The sequence below is a fragment of the Bufo gargarizans genome, chromosome 7 (assembly GCF_014858855.1).
Source record: "Bufo gargarizans isolate SCDJY-AF-19 chromosome 7, ASM1485885v1, whole genome shotgun sequence".
NCBI lineage: Eukaryota > Metazoa > Chordata > Amphibia > Anura > Bufonidae > Bufo > Bufo gargarizans.
Window position 1 is genome coordinate 150304931 of NC_058086.1, and position 15031 is coordinate 150319961.

Below are 15031 nucleotides of genomic sequence, written 5' to 3' on the forward strand. Positions count from 1 at the left end.
GCCAACACGTGACCGCAGCCTGAATGTGGGACCAATCTGAGTGAATACGAACCAAGAGTAGGAAAGTGCAGGACAGTAAGGACGTGCGGATGCAGCATAAAACATGAAATAAAAGCAGAAAGTGTAAATGCCGCGCAGGGTAACAGCAGAGCGTAAAGTGCGGCAGGGTTTTAAGCACATGGAGCAGTGAAATACATGAAGTCTAAAGATGGTGGTAGCGGGGGAGGGGGAGACACGTGGCAAGGAACAGCTACAGCAAGAGGCCTAAACAATAAACTCTGCGTCCGATCTCCAAACATGGTAACGCTTCCTTTACAGCAAACTTTTCATACGAGATGAACAAAGCGAAGTGAAACTTGTAAGATTTATAGGAACCAACTCCTATTACCAACAAACAAAGGTGAAAAGAAATAAAAGGATTTAGCCCCAACAAGCAAACCTGAGGGAGCGGAGTCTGAGGCGAAGCCTCCCGTTCGTTAGCAAAGTTGGTTCCGACCGGCCAGGAGAGACGGCCCTGGACCAACCTACTTACGTAGTATGGCGCGTGCATGCTACGGTAGCAGAGAGCAAAATAACAAGCTCCATTCTGCAAAGAAAGAATCCTACCACCAGAGAAGCTAGTTTGCTAATGACAACTAGCAGCAGCTGTGCACCTGAGAACACGCCCCTGTGAATGAAGCTGTGGCTCGTATAAGAAGAGCCTCCGCCCCTCCCACAAATGCAGGCTGACTAATCAGCCTTACCAACGTATATGTATATATATATTATATCTACACGGCTGCCCTCCATTCATTCCTATGAGAGTGCCGAAAATAGTCAAGCCAGCCACTGCTCTGTTCACTTTTAAGGGGCTGACAGAAATAGCCCAGTCAGTACTTGGCTATTTTTGGTTCTCTAATAGCAATGAATGGAGGATATCCACTAGTGTTGAGCGAATTGAAGCTGACGAAGTGGAATTTAATCTCAAGTTTAGGAAAATTCGATTTGCAGCAAAACCAAATTTCCTCGCGCTTCGTGGTAACTAATCTCTTTTTTCCTAAGGTGGCGGCGACATGTGTTACAAAGTGAAAGTAAGGAGCCTGGGAACAAGAGATCATCCATAATGCAGTGCAGCCAGCCAATCAGCAAGCTAGCCAGCCCCTATAAGGTCACAGCCATTTTACTGTTAACTGAGTGCAGGGAGGGACGAGACAGGCGCTAGGGACAGTGATTAGGAAAGCCTTTAATTGTAAAATATTGGATAGGGAGAGTTCCAGACAGTGTAGGGAGAGCATAGGGAGAGTGCAGTGATTAATTGAACAGTGTCCCCCTTGGTTAATAGATAAGCAATTCTATTACACCTTGATTCACTAATTGGTGAAAAAGCTTTTTAGTACTACTGCTATTGTGGTGTCCACATTGTTTTAAACATATTCAATTGTATAATGCCTTAATTCTGTAATTGGGTTAAAAATAAGTGGCCTGTTTTTCAGCTATTTGGTTTTACAACTTGTTTTATAGATAAGTAATTCCATTAGGCTGGGTTAAAAAAAAGTGCTCTATTTTTTCCAGTTATTGTTTTATAGATACATAATTATATCATGCCTTGATTCTGTAATTGGGGTGAAATAGCTCCGTTTTTTTCAGTTATTTTGTTTTCTACCTTGTTTTATAAATAAGTAATTTCATTAGATCTTGATTCTCTAATTGGGATTCAAAATGGCTCTAATACTACTGCTTATTGGGTGTCCACATTGTTTTATACATAAGTAATTCTATAACACCTTGATATTGTAATCAGGGTGAAATAGCGCTCTATTTTTCAGTTATTTGGTTTTATAACTTGTTTTTTAGATACGTAATTCTATAACGCCTTGATTCTGTAATTGGTGTTAAAAAGTGGTCTATTATTACTGCTATTGGAGTATCTGCATTGTTTAATATATAAATAATTCCATTAGGCCTTGATTTGGTAATTGGGGTTAAAAAGCGGGCTAATAATACTGCTATTTTACACTTACAGTTACTGTTACTATACAGTCCAACAGACAGGTGCTAGGGCCTTCCAAGGGAATGGGCAGAGGATATATTGTTTCTGGAGCTGGCAGAAGTAACAGCAGAAGAAGAGGGGTGGTAGTAGCCATCGTACCAACAGGCCAGAGCTGCTAGTGTTATCCAGCGGTCATGTTTTGACCAGTAACCCAGCTATACTTGAATGGTTGACTTTGTCTTCAAGATCATCTCCAATGACATCAGACACCCACAGTAAGGAGTCAGTGGGTTCCCCTGACACCATGCTTAGTTGGCATGACCCAGAAACAAGCTCTGTGTCCCCATCTGTCCTGAACCTGCCTCTTTCTTTTTCTGCTCGGGAGGTATTGTATGCTGCCATCTCTGCTTCGCTTTTCAGCGAGGACAAGCTTATTGAGGACAGTCAGCAGCTACTGCCCAGCCCAGATTTGGAGGATAGAGCCGATGATTCCTCCTGTAGGTGAGCAGGTGTTGCGAGTGGTCAGGGATGCAGTCATGAGATTGATGAGGGTGACATCACTTATGTCCAGACAGTAGTGGATGGTAATGTTGCCAATCGTACTTGGAAGCCGGGTGAAGAGGAGGTTTCATCATCATCATCAGGTGGTGAGGGTGGCAGCTTGCGTGTGAGACAGTGGGTTAACTAGCAAGGTGCAAGCATGGCCGTGTGTTAACAGTGTGAGATATGGAGACAAATGTGCCCAGAATGGAAAATCTGCTACTCAGGAGCCTATCTGTCTAGAAACAACTAGCAGTGCACGGGTTCACAGAGCAGCAGCAGGCAGTCAGCACGCAGTGGTGGGGGTAAAATGCCATACTCGCCTGTGTGGGAATTTTTTTATCAAGTCACTGAAGGATGTTAGTGTGGCCGTGTGTAGAATCTGTGGGCGGAAGGTAAAGCGTGGTCAGGGTGCCAATGTTGGCACCACAGCCCTGCATCGACACAGAGTGTCACCATAAAATGGCTTGGGAAAGCCATGGTGCTAATACAGCCTGAGTCATCTCCTAGCAGCCCACAACCCATCTTTCAGCACTTAAGATTCCACCACCTCAGTAGAAGGGAGCTGTGTTTCCTTCCCATCATCTCCTGGTCCTTATGCTCCTCCTCATCACTCATTTCACTAGCATAATAGTATGCATTTACTCATCCAATGGCACAGCAGCTGAATATGCTCCTGGCCAAGTTGCTGGTACTACAGACCCTCCCTTTTCATGTGGTTTATTCTGCACCTTTCAGAGAGCTGATGGCTTCTGCCGAGCCAAGGTGGGGAGTCCCAAGCCATCTTTACTTCTAAAAAAAGGCTGTACCAGCCCTGCACACGTATCTTGAGCAAAAGGTGGGCGAGTCATTAAGCCTGCTCACTAAAGTCCACAGCAGCACCGACGTGTGGAGTTGTAACTATGGTCAAGGACAATATATGTCCTTTAAAGCCCACTGGGTAAATGCGGTTCCTGCCCATGCACATCAGCAACTTGGGTAATAGGAACAATCCTATTACACTTTGCTGCACTGACTGGGGATCCAAATTGCCATTATACTGCTCTGTAATTCCAGCAAACCATTCTTGTTATTGGGGTGCAAGTGTTGTTTGATAAAGCCATTAACAGGGTTTATTACAAGGAAAAATTTGTCTTATTTGCTATTGTGCAGTGAAGTTATATGTTCTAAAGCATTTTTAGCTTGTATTAGTGGGAAAAAAGGGGATTGTTAGCCATTGTGTGGTGAATTAAAGCCCTTTTTGTCGTGTATTAGTGGCAAAATAAAAATATATTTGCTGTTCAACGGTGCAGTTACATGTGCTAAAGCCCTTTTTGTCGTGTATTAGTGGCAAAATAAAAATATATTTGCTGTTCAACGGTGCAGTTACATGTGCTAAAGCCCTTTTTGTCGTGTATTTGTGGCAGAAGAAATACATATTTGCAGTTCAGCGGTGCAATTATATGTTCTAAAGCCCTTTTTGCCGTGTATTAGTGGCAAAGGTAAAATATATTTGCCGTTCAGTTATATGTTCTAAAGCCTTTTGTGGCATGTATAAGTGGGGAAAAAAAGGGCCTATTTGCCGATCAGCAGTGCAGTTATATGTTCTAAAGCCCTTTTTTCTGTGTATTAGTGGCAAAAGTAAAATATGTTTGCCATTCAACGGTGCAGTTATATGTTCTAAAGCCTTCTGTGACGTGTAAAAGTGGACGCAAATAAGGGCCTATTTGCCATTCAGCAGTGCAGTTATATGTTCTAAAGCCCATTTTGTCATGTAATAGTGGCAATATAAAATATATATTTGCCGTTCTGCAGTGAAGTTTTATGTTCTAAAGCCCCTTTTGTTGTGTATTAGTGGCAAAAGAAAAATATATTTGCCGTTCAGCGGTGCAGTTATATGTTCTAAATCCCTTTTTGATGTGTATTAGTAGCAAAAGTAAAATATATTTCTCATTCCACTGTGCAGTTATATGTTGAAAAAGCTTTCTGTGGCATTTATAAGTAGAAATAATAAGGGTCTATTTGCCGTTTAGCGGTGCAGTTATAAGTTCTAAAGCCCTTTTTGCTGTGTATTTATGGCAAAAGTAAAATATATTTGCCGTTCAGCGGTGCAGTTGTATGTTCTAAAACTCCTTTTGCTGTGTATTAGTGGCAAAAGTAAAATATATTTGCAGTTCAGCGGTGCAGTTATATGTTTAAAAGCCCTTTTTGCCATGTATTAGTGGTAAAAGTAAAATATATATGTCGTTCAGCAGTGCAATGATATGTTCTAAAGCGCTTTTTGGAGTGTAATAGTGGCAAAATAAAAATATATTTGCCTTTCAGCGGTGCAGTTATATGTTCTAAAACTCCTTTTGTCATGTATTTGTGGCAAAATAAAAATATATTTGACGTTCAGCAGAGCAGATATATATTCTAAAGCCCTTTTTGTTGTGTATTAGTGGCAAAAGAAAAATAAATTTGCCGTTTAGCGGTGCAGTTATATGTTCTAAATTCCTTTTTGCCATGTATTAGTAGCAAAAGTAAAATATATTTCTCATTCTGCATTGCAGTTATATGTTCTAAAGCTTTCTGTGGCATTTATAAGTAGAAGAAATAATGGCCTATTTTCCGTTTAGCGGTGCAGTTATATGTTCTAAACCCCTTTTTGCAGTGTAATAGTGGCAAAAGTTGAATATATTTACCGTTCAGCAGTGTAGTTATATGTTCTAAAGCCCTTTTTACCGTGTATTTAATGCAAAAGTAAAATATATTTGCCGTTCAGCGATGCAGTTATATGTTCTAAAGCCATTTTTGCCATGTATTAGCGCCAAAAGCAAAATATATTTCCCATTCTGCGGTGCAGTTATATGTTCTAAAGCAGTGGTGCCCAACCATTTTCCGTCTGAGGGCTACACTAGACATGGTATAAATTTCGCTGGCCAGAACCAGGTAGCTGTGCCAGAAAGAAAGGCAAACACTGTGAGGGGGGCACGTTTGTGCATTACTACTATGAAGGGGCAAATATCTGGACATTTTTTCTGTGAAGGTGGTGCATCTGGGCATTTTTACCATGAAGGCGGCACATGTGAGCATTACTACTGTGAAGGGGGCCGATGTGAGCATTATTACTGTGAAGGGGGCCGATGTGAGCATTACTACTGAGAAGGGGACACATCTGGACATTTTTACCATGAAGGGGGCACTTGTGAGCATTACTACTAAGAAGGGGACACATGTGAGCATTACTACTGTGAAGGGGGAATATGTGAGCATTACTACTGTAAAGGGGGCAGATGTGAGCATTACTATTATGAAGGGGGCACATGTGAGCATTATTAATGTGAAGAGGGCACATGTGACCATTACTACTGAGAAGGGGGCACATCTGGGCATTACTACTATAAAGGGGGCACATGTAAGCATTATTACTGTGAAGGGGGCACACGTGAGCAATATTACTGTGAAGGTGGCACACGTGACCTCCATAGAACTCCTGCTCCCTTCTGACTCGTCCTCACCTTCTCCGAAGTGCTCTGATGCCTGGCTGAGAGTCCAGATGAGGTCTTTACCAACCGGTGTGGGGAGATGGGGTCTCCAGTCGCTGCTGAAAATAATTGTACTGCAACACTGCAGTGTATCAGGCGTGTCCCTTCTTCTTCTTCAACTGAGCGCAAGCTCTGCCTCTGGTCACTGCGCAGTCCGAATGACTGTAAAGGGGGCACATGTAAGCATTACTACTGTGAAGGGGGCACATATGAGCTTTATTACTGTAAAGGGAGCACATGTGAGCTTTATTAATGTGAAGGGGCACATGTAACCATTACTACTGAGAAGGGGGCACATCTGGGCATTACTACTGTAAAGGGGGCACATGTGAGCATTATTACTGTGAAGGGGGCACACGTGAGCATTATTACTGTGAAGGGGGCACACGTGAGCATTATTACTGTGAAGGGGGCACACGTGACCTCCATAGAACTCCTGCTCCCTTCCGACTCGTCCTCACCTTCTCCGACGTGCTCTGATGCCTGGCTGAGAGTCCAGATGAGGTCTTTACCAACCAGTGTGGGGAGATGGGGTCTCCAGTCGCTGCTGAAAATAATTGTACCGCAACACTGCAGTGGATCAGGCGTGTCCCTTCTTCTTCTTCAACTGAGTGCAAGCTCTGCCTCTGGTCACTGCGCAGTCCGAATGACTGTGAAGGGGGCACATGTAAGCATTACTACTGTGAAGGGGGCACATGTGAGCTTTATTACTGTAAAAAGGGCACATGTGAGCTTTATTACTGTGAAGGGGGCATATGTGAGCTTTATTACTGTGAAGGGGGCACTCTCCCTTCTGCCAGCCACGGCGCAGACCACTGCTACCAGTGTCACAATTCCAACCAAGACCAATGAATACCACTCATGTCCTGGCCTTCCCAAACAACAAGGAGGGGTTCCCTTCTTACCCCTCACAGCTATGTACTGCCGGACCCCTGCCACATGGACTCCACTGGCCCTTCCTGGACCTTCAGGATATCTCAACTGTCCTCACTAAGGTACCAGCTACACTCACAGGGGCAGCCCTCCTGAAACCACACTGCCCACACACACTGTCACCTGTGCCCACCATTAAGAGTCAGCCCTTCCTTCCTCCGGTACAGTCCGGTCACAAGTACCAGCACAACGCACGCACCCAGACACAGCACTCGCGCAAAATGGGGAATTGTGAGCCCTCCGCAAAGTAGGAGCCCAGCACTGCAAGCAATTACCCACATGTCACGACCATGGTCATGGTCGTGATTCCTGTAACCGCATGCAGTTGCCTGAGGTCTAGGTCTGGTTGTCAATTACAGGTGAGGGCTGTAGTATGGTGCCTCACCTGTGGTTGCCGTTGGCAACATTATTTATGTGGCAGCATAGCAGCCTCAGCTGTTGCGAGGCAGCTTGCTATGTTGTGCATGCGGTTGCACTTGGCAACGTGTGTTTATATGTATGCACTTTCCTTGTCTGGTGTGCACAGGGTTTATTGTGTGTGTATTCCCCTTTAAGTTGCTGTCTTCCCTTCCCTGGTGTTGGAAGGGTTAACTTCCTTCCTAGTGTGTGTGCGCACTGGGTGTGTCTGAGTGTGGGTGTGACTACTTGGACCTATATAGCTTCTGCTGTGATTCAGAAGTCTGGGGGGGTACTTCTGCTATGTAAGCTGGAGTCATCTGCCTACTTTATTCCATCTGCCAGTGAGGGCCACCCTTGTGGTCATAGATGTTTATACATTAAGTTGATTATGTATTCCTTTTGTTATTTAATGCAGCTATGGTTCTGGGTTCCTGTGTGTGTATGTGTGTTGGCTGTGTCCATTTAAGTATGGTGTGGACATCAGCGTGTCAGCACAGGGATCCAGTCAGCAAGGCTGTGGCAGGTAGGTGGAACTAGTGCAGTTCACCTGCCATATCCATAGGTCTGTTTCTGTACCCCTTTTCCTTGCAGCTTGGCCAGTGAGACTCCTGTTCCTCTGTCTTACCCTGCTCCTAGTTCAGGGCCACCCTGAGTGCTAGCAGGGACTATTAGGTTACTGTCACGGCTGAGGATGGGGAAAATCCTCAGCCGTGCGATGCCAGCTAATGTCTGGTTGCTGCTCGGCCAGGGCAACAGAATTAGGGAGCTGGTCACCTCCTATAGCGTCCCTAATCTGACCCTAACTCCTATCTACATGGGCCAACCTTAAAGGTAGGAGGACCCATGCGCCGTAACCTAGGAGCCCTGACTTACCCTCCGTCCGGTCCCTAGCTAGGAGTCAGGGTAAGACGGCCTGTTCCTACTGGACACGGAGGAACAGGGGTCTCACGGGCCGAGTAGCCAGGAAAGGGGGAACACCAACAGTCTTATGGATATGGCAGGTGAACTAACTAGTTCCACCTACCTGCCACAGCCTTGCTGACTGGATCCCTGTGGACACAGGGATCCAGATCCATAAGCTGCACAGAAACCAAAGAGATCAACCATACATCAGGGAAAGGAATCTTATGACCGGAAGGGTGGCCTTTACAAGAAGGATGGAATCCACAGGAGGCTGCTTCAGCCAAGCATGACTGAAAGCAACCTACTGAGCAGTGCTCCAGACACAGGCTTTATAGGGCTAAATGGCCACACCCAGTGACATCACACACACTGGGAAGGGAGTTAACCCTTCCAGCACCACAGGAAAGGAAAACACCAAACATACAGGGGAAGTGACCAAACTAAGATCACCCTGTGGCTGTTGCCGCTGGCAATGACATGGGTGGCAGCCGTCCTGGGAGACAGCCCGAAGGCCGAGACACTGCCACCACATGTACATAATACCAAACGTTGCCACGGGCAGCCACAGTGAAAGGACGATGTCCGTGCGCACCAAACAAACTACAGTGCACACCAGACATACAACACAGAGTGCACACAACACACTGACACCTAACATAAAGATAGTTAGATGCAACCGCATGCAACTGCAGCGAGCTGCCTAGCCACGCTCAGGCTGCTGCTGACACATACACATGAGACTACCGGTTGCCCGCGGCAACCACAAGTTAGGCCACACGCCAGCGGCCCTCACCTGTGGTTTAAACCTACACGAAACCGCAGGCAACTGCATGCGGTTAGAGAGTCACAGTCATAGCCATGGCCGTGACACTCCCACCCCTCAAAGCCCCCCCACTGAAAAAAAAAAGGAAACTGGTGAGGAACTCGCACAAGGGGATGGGAGAAGGAGATGTCCACTCTCAGGAAATGGTTCTCGGGAGGTCACTGTCAGCTGCATCCTCTCCCAGCTCAACTAGCCAGTCCGACGAGGCCTGCAGCCCGCACCAGCGACACGGGGCAATGGAACCACTGAGAGTGGACGAGGGGACTCTCCACTAACGTCCCCACTCCAGTCGCTGCCAGCAGACACTCCTAACCAGCACGCAGCCGGACCACATACGGAGTGCTGCCAGCAAACGACCAGAGATGGGAACATGGAGAGGGACGAGGGACCACCAACACGGACGGTACGGGGAATAAGCCACCAACCGTGCCGTTAACGGTGATCCCCCTGGGACGTTCTCCCTCCGGAGAACGCGCATGCAGGCCACAAGGGTATGGCACTGCATGCTGCACCCTCTTCCGAAGGTGTGCACACCGCACACCAAACAACACCACGTGCAAGAAATCAGGGGGACGCCAAACGAGGCAACGGTGAGGGGAAGGCGGGGAACGCCACTCACCGTGCCGTCAGAGGCGAAGCCCCCAGAACGCTCTCCCTCCGAAGAGCGCGCATGCACCCCATCCGCAGACGGCGGTGCATGCTTTACCCTCTTTCGAGGGGAACTCCAAGTAAGGAGCCATTCCGGTCATACTGTCACGGCTGAGTATGGGGAAAATCCTCAGCCGTGCGATGCCAGCTGATGTCCGGTTGCTGCTCGGCCAGGGCAACAGAATTAGGGAGCTGGTCACCTCCTATAGCGTCCCTAATCTGACCCTAACTCCTATCTACATGGGCCGACCTTAAAGGTAGGAGGACCCATGCGCCGGAACCTAGGAGCCCTGACTTACCCTCCGTCCGGTCCCTAGCTAGGAGTCAGGGTAAGACGGCCTATTCCTACTGGACACGGAGGAACAGGGGTCTCACGGGCCGAGTAGCCAGGAAAGGGGGAACACCAACAGTCTTATGGATATGGCAGGTGAACTAACTAGTTCCACCTACCTGCCACAGCCTTGCTGACTGGATCCCTGTGGACACAGGGATCCAGATCCATAAGCTGCACAGAAACCAAAGAGATAAGGCATCAACCATACATCAGGGAAAGGAATCTTATGACCGGAAGGGTGGCCCTTACAAGAAGGCTGGAATCCACAGGAGGCTGCTTCAGCCAAGCATGACTGAAAGCAACCTACTGAGCAGTGCTCCAGACACAGGCTTTATAGGGCTAAATGGCCACACCCACCGAACAGACACACCCAGTGACATCACACACACTGGGAAGGGAGTTAACCCTTCCAGCACCACAGGAAAGGAAAACACCAAACATACAGGGGAAGTGACCAAACTAAGATCACCCTGTGGCTGTTGCTGCTGGCAACGACATGGATGGCAGCCGTCCTGGGAGACAGCCCGAAGGCCGAGACACTGCCACCACATGTACATAATACCAAACGTTGCCACGGGCAGCCACAGTGAAAGGACGATGTCCGTGCGCACCAAACATAAACTACAGTGCACACCAGACATACAACACAGAGTGCACACAGACATAACACAGTACAAACAACACACTGACACCCAACATAAAGATAGTTAGATGCAACCGCATGCAACTGCAGCGAGCTGCCTAGCCACGCTCAGGCTGCTGCTGACACATACACATGAGACTACCGGTTGCCCACGGCAACCACAAGTTAGGCCACACGCCAGCGGCCCTCACCTGTGGTTTAAACCTACACGAAACCGCAGGCAACCGCATGCGGTTAGAGAGTCACGGTCATAGCCATGGCCGTGACAGTTACGGTGTATGAGCCCTCCTACCATCAGGGTTGGCTCATATGGTTAGGAGTCAGGGTCAGGTTAGGGAGGCGATAGGAGGTGACCTGCTCCCTAATTCTGTCGTCCTGGCCGAGCAGCCAATAACATCTTCTGGCATCGCACGGCTGAGGGTTTTCCCCATCCTCAGCCGTGACACCACATGAACGACAGTGGTGAGAGAAGCGCTGAGTCCACCCACAAAACGCACCCCGCAGAGTCCACACACACAACTCCCTACAGTCACAGAAATGATTTACTACTCACATTCGTTCCTTGATTTGCCTCCAGGCTTTCTGTACTGCGCCACTGCAGCCACCCCAGAGTGAACCTTCTTCTGCTTCTTTAGCTGGGCGCAAGCTCTGCCTCCCGTCACTGTGCGGGCCGGATCACACAGCTTATCGGGCCGGATGTGTCCTGCGAGCCGTAGTTGGGCACCACTGTTCTAAAGCCTTCTGTGGCGTGTATAAGTAGAAAAAATAAGGGCCTATTTGCCGTTTAGCGGTGCAATTATATGTTCTAAAGCCCTTTTTGCCATGTATTAGTGGCAAAACTAAAATGTATTTGCTGTTCAGCGGTGCAGTTATATATTCTAAAGCTTTTTTTGACGTGTAATAGTGGTATAATAAAAATATATTTGCAGTTCAGCGGTCAGTTATACGGTATGTTCTATAGCCCTTTTTGTTGTGTATTAGTGGCAAAAGAAAAATATATTTGCCGTTCAGTGGTGCAGTTAAATGTTCTAAAGCCTTTTGTGGTGTGTATTAGTGTTGAGCGAGCATGCTCAGCTGAACTGCTGTTCGGCTCGAGCATATCTATGCTCGGCTTATCCGAGTCCTCGGCCGAATACTGCGGGTGCTCGAGTACAATTTAATACAATGAAAGTCAATGGGAGACCTGAGCATCAAACCAGGCACCCCTTGCTCTGAAGAAAAGAGGGTGTCTGGTTCACAAAAAAAGGTTAGAAATCAATGGAAACCCCATCAAAATGGTTTGAAAACAGCATTAAGAGGATGGCTGGATGTGTCTTGGACTCCTATTATCTATGACATACAGTAGACAACCACACAAAGGCTATATGCCAAAAGCCAGGTATATGCAAGCCATCAATCTATCCATGAGACAGATGACAAGCTTAGTCAGCATACCTTACAATTGCAGCCTTGTGCACTGAGACATTCTAAACCAGCTCTTATCTAACTGAGAGCCAGTAAGCCTCAAAGTTACTTCAGATCTGTTGGATGGCTTGGGTGGACCTGCGCACCTAGATCAATATCATTAGGTTGACAAAAAGTTTTCTAATTGTCCTAACATAATATTCAATAACCTTTCTATACAGTTTTGTCATGTAAAAACTCATTTCCATAAACATGGGCATATGGGAAAGACATGCAAATGAGCAGAATCTGCCTTGTTTTTAAGCTGAAAAACCATTTGCATGGAAAATTTGTGATCTACACTACTCATGAACAGCGCCATCTATTTCAGGCAGTCAAGGCTCCACCACCTGAGCCAAAGGGAGCTGTCTGTCCTTCCCATCATCTGCCGGTCCTGATGCACCTGCTCCTCCTCCATCTACTCCTCGTCACTCATTCTGTCAGCAATCGATCACCAAAGCAATTGCCAAGAGACAACAGTATGCGTACACTCATCCAACGGCACAGAAGCTGAACGTGCTCCTGTCCAAGTTGCTGGTGCTGCAGTCACTCCCTTTCCAAGTGGTGGACTCTGCATCTTTCAGAGAACTGATGGCTTGCCCCACGCTGTCATTTCTTTGCCTAAAAGGCAGTAACAGCCTTGCATACATGTAGAACAGAAGGTGGGCCAGTCCTTGAGCATGTCGGTGTGTGCCAAAGTGCATGGCAGTGCCGACATGTGGGGCTGTAACTACGGTCAAGGACAATACATGTCCTTTACAGCACACTGGGTGAATGTAGTTCCTGCACAGCCACCCCAGCAACTTGGCCAGGTGACGCTGCTTACACCTCCACGTTGTCACACCGTTGGTCCTGCGACAATGTCTGTCTCTGCCTCCTCATCCTCCACCATGTCCCTAGCCTCCACTGCAGGGACAATTCACAGTGTCCCTCCAGCATACCACATGTGCAGGGCACGGCGGTGTCACGCTGTTCTTCACCTCTTTTGCCGAGGTGAACGGAGTCACAAAGGGAAATAACTGCTCAGTGTCCTTCATCAAGAAATCGAATCCTGGCTTTCTTCTCTACAAGAGGAAGAACATGACGGGAAGAACATGGTGTCGGCGCTGTGTAAAAGAGGGCTGAGCCCTGCATGGCATACATGTTCAATCTGCTTGTCAAGGGGTTCCTGAAGTCTTCCAGCCATCTGTAAGACATCCTAAAAATGGCCAAGAAACTTTGCATGCACTTCAGCCACTCACACACTGCAAAGCACACCCTTCTTGAGCTGCAGCAGTAGAATGGCATCAGACTGATATGCAACGTTTCCACCCGTTGGTATTCTACCCTCCATATGTTGGACCAACTGTACGAACAGAGAAAGGCCATAAACGATTTCTTGAAGATCCAAGCGGACAGGAGTATTCTCCTGTGTAACTTTGATGTCAGTCCGTGGCAGCTCATGCATGACACCTGCCATTTCTTCAGGCCCTATAAGGAGGCCACGTTATTTGTCAGTCGCCAGGACTACGGGATGAACAACATCATTCCACTGCTTCATGTTCTGGAACAGATGATGGTAAATCTGGCTGGTCAGGGGACTGGAGAAGTAGCGCCTATATCTCAAGGCCACATGAGCCCTGTGGGGGCTGAACTGGAGGAGGAAGAGGACATTGGAGCACAAGCAATGTGTAGCGAAATGGGTGGTTTTTCTACTCAGGTGACAGGAGAGGAGGAGCAGGAGCAGCCAGAGGAGCTACAGGGTGATGAGGAAGACGAGGCAATGGACCCAAACACACCATGGCAGTATGCAGTGGAGATGGAGGCAGGGAGTCCCTCTGAGTCACTTGCAGAAATGGCCAGACGCATACTCACTTGCTTGCGTAGTGACAGCCGAATTGTCACCATTCGGCAGAGGGGTGACTTCTGGCTTTCCACCTTGTTGGACCCTTGCTACCAGTCCAAAATGGGGGCCTTTTTAACACCCACTGAGAGGGAGATCAAGCTGAACTACTATAGAGACATCCTATGTATTCAGTTGGCGGCTGCTTATCAGCGCCATCGTCCATCCTCTCTCAGGGCTGACCGGGGGGCCCTCTGTGCTCATATTTTACTGTCATGTCTGCTGGGGAGGGGTGGGGTGGCAGGAGCAGTACCAGCTGCATCAGCACCAGCCTGAGTCTAGAGTCGCTGATGAGCAGCTTTCTTCACCTGCATAGAGAATAAACTACTCACTATAAGCTAGACATAGAGCAGGACCTGAACCAGCAGGTGGTGGCATACTTGGAGTGCACCCTGCCAGCAATCATTGAAGATCCGCTGGACTACTGGGAAGCTAAACTGGAATTGTGGCCGCAACTGGCCGAGTTCGCCCTGGAAAAGCTGTCCTGCCCGGCCAGTAGTGTGGCACCAAAGCAGGTATTTTGTGCAGCGGGGGCCATAGTTACCCGAAGAAGAACTTGCCCATCCACCCAAAATGTGGAAAGACTGACCTTTGTGAAGATGAATCAGGCGAGGATTAGCCAGGATTTCCACCCACCAATGCCTGATGCATAAGACTAGATCATCCATGGTGCAACACCAACATTTTGACAAAAGAGACCGGTGTCTTCTGGCTACTATTCTAATGCTGCAAACCACCTGAAACCACACATCTGATGCCAAGTGCTCCTTCTTTCACTCAACATCTTCAGCTGGTACTGGTATTGCCACCCACCTCTCCACTCTGTCACCGGGTTTCTCTGTGGTCTCCTGATGCTGCTGCCACCTTCACACTGTCATTGTTCCACTTTGTGGGCTCCTTCTGATGCTGCTGCTGCCGCCACCTCCACGCTCTGTCATTGTGCCACTATGTGGCCTCCCGATACTGCTGCCACCTTCACACTATGTCACCTTGCCACTCTGTGGTCTC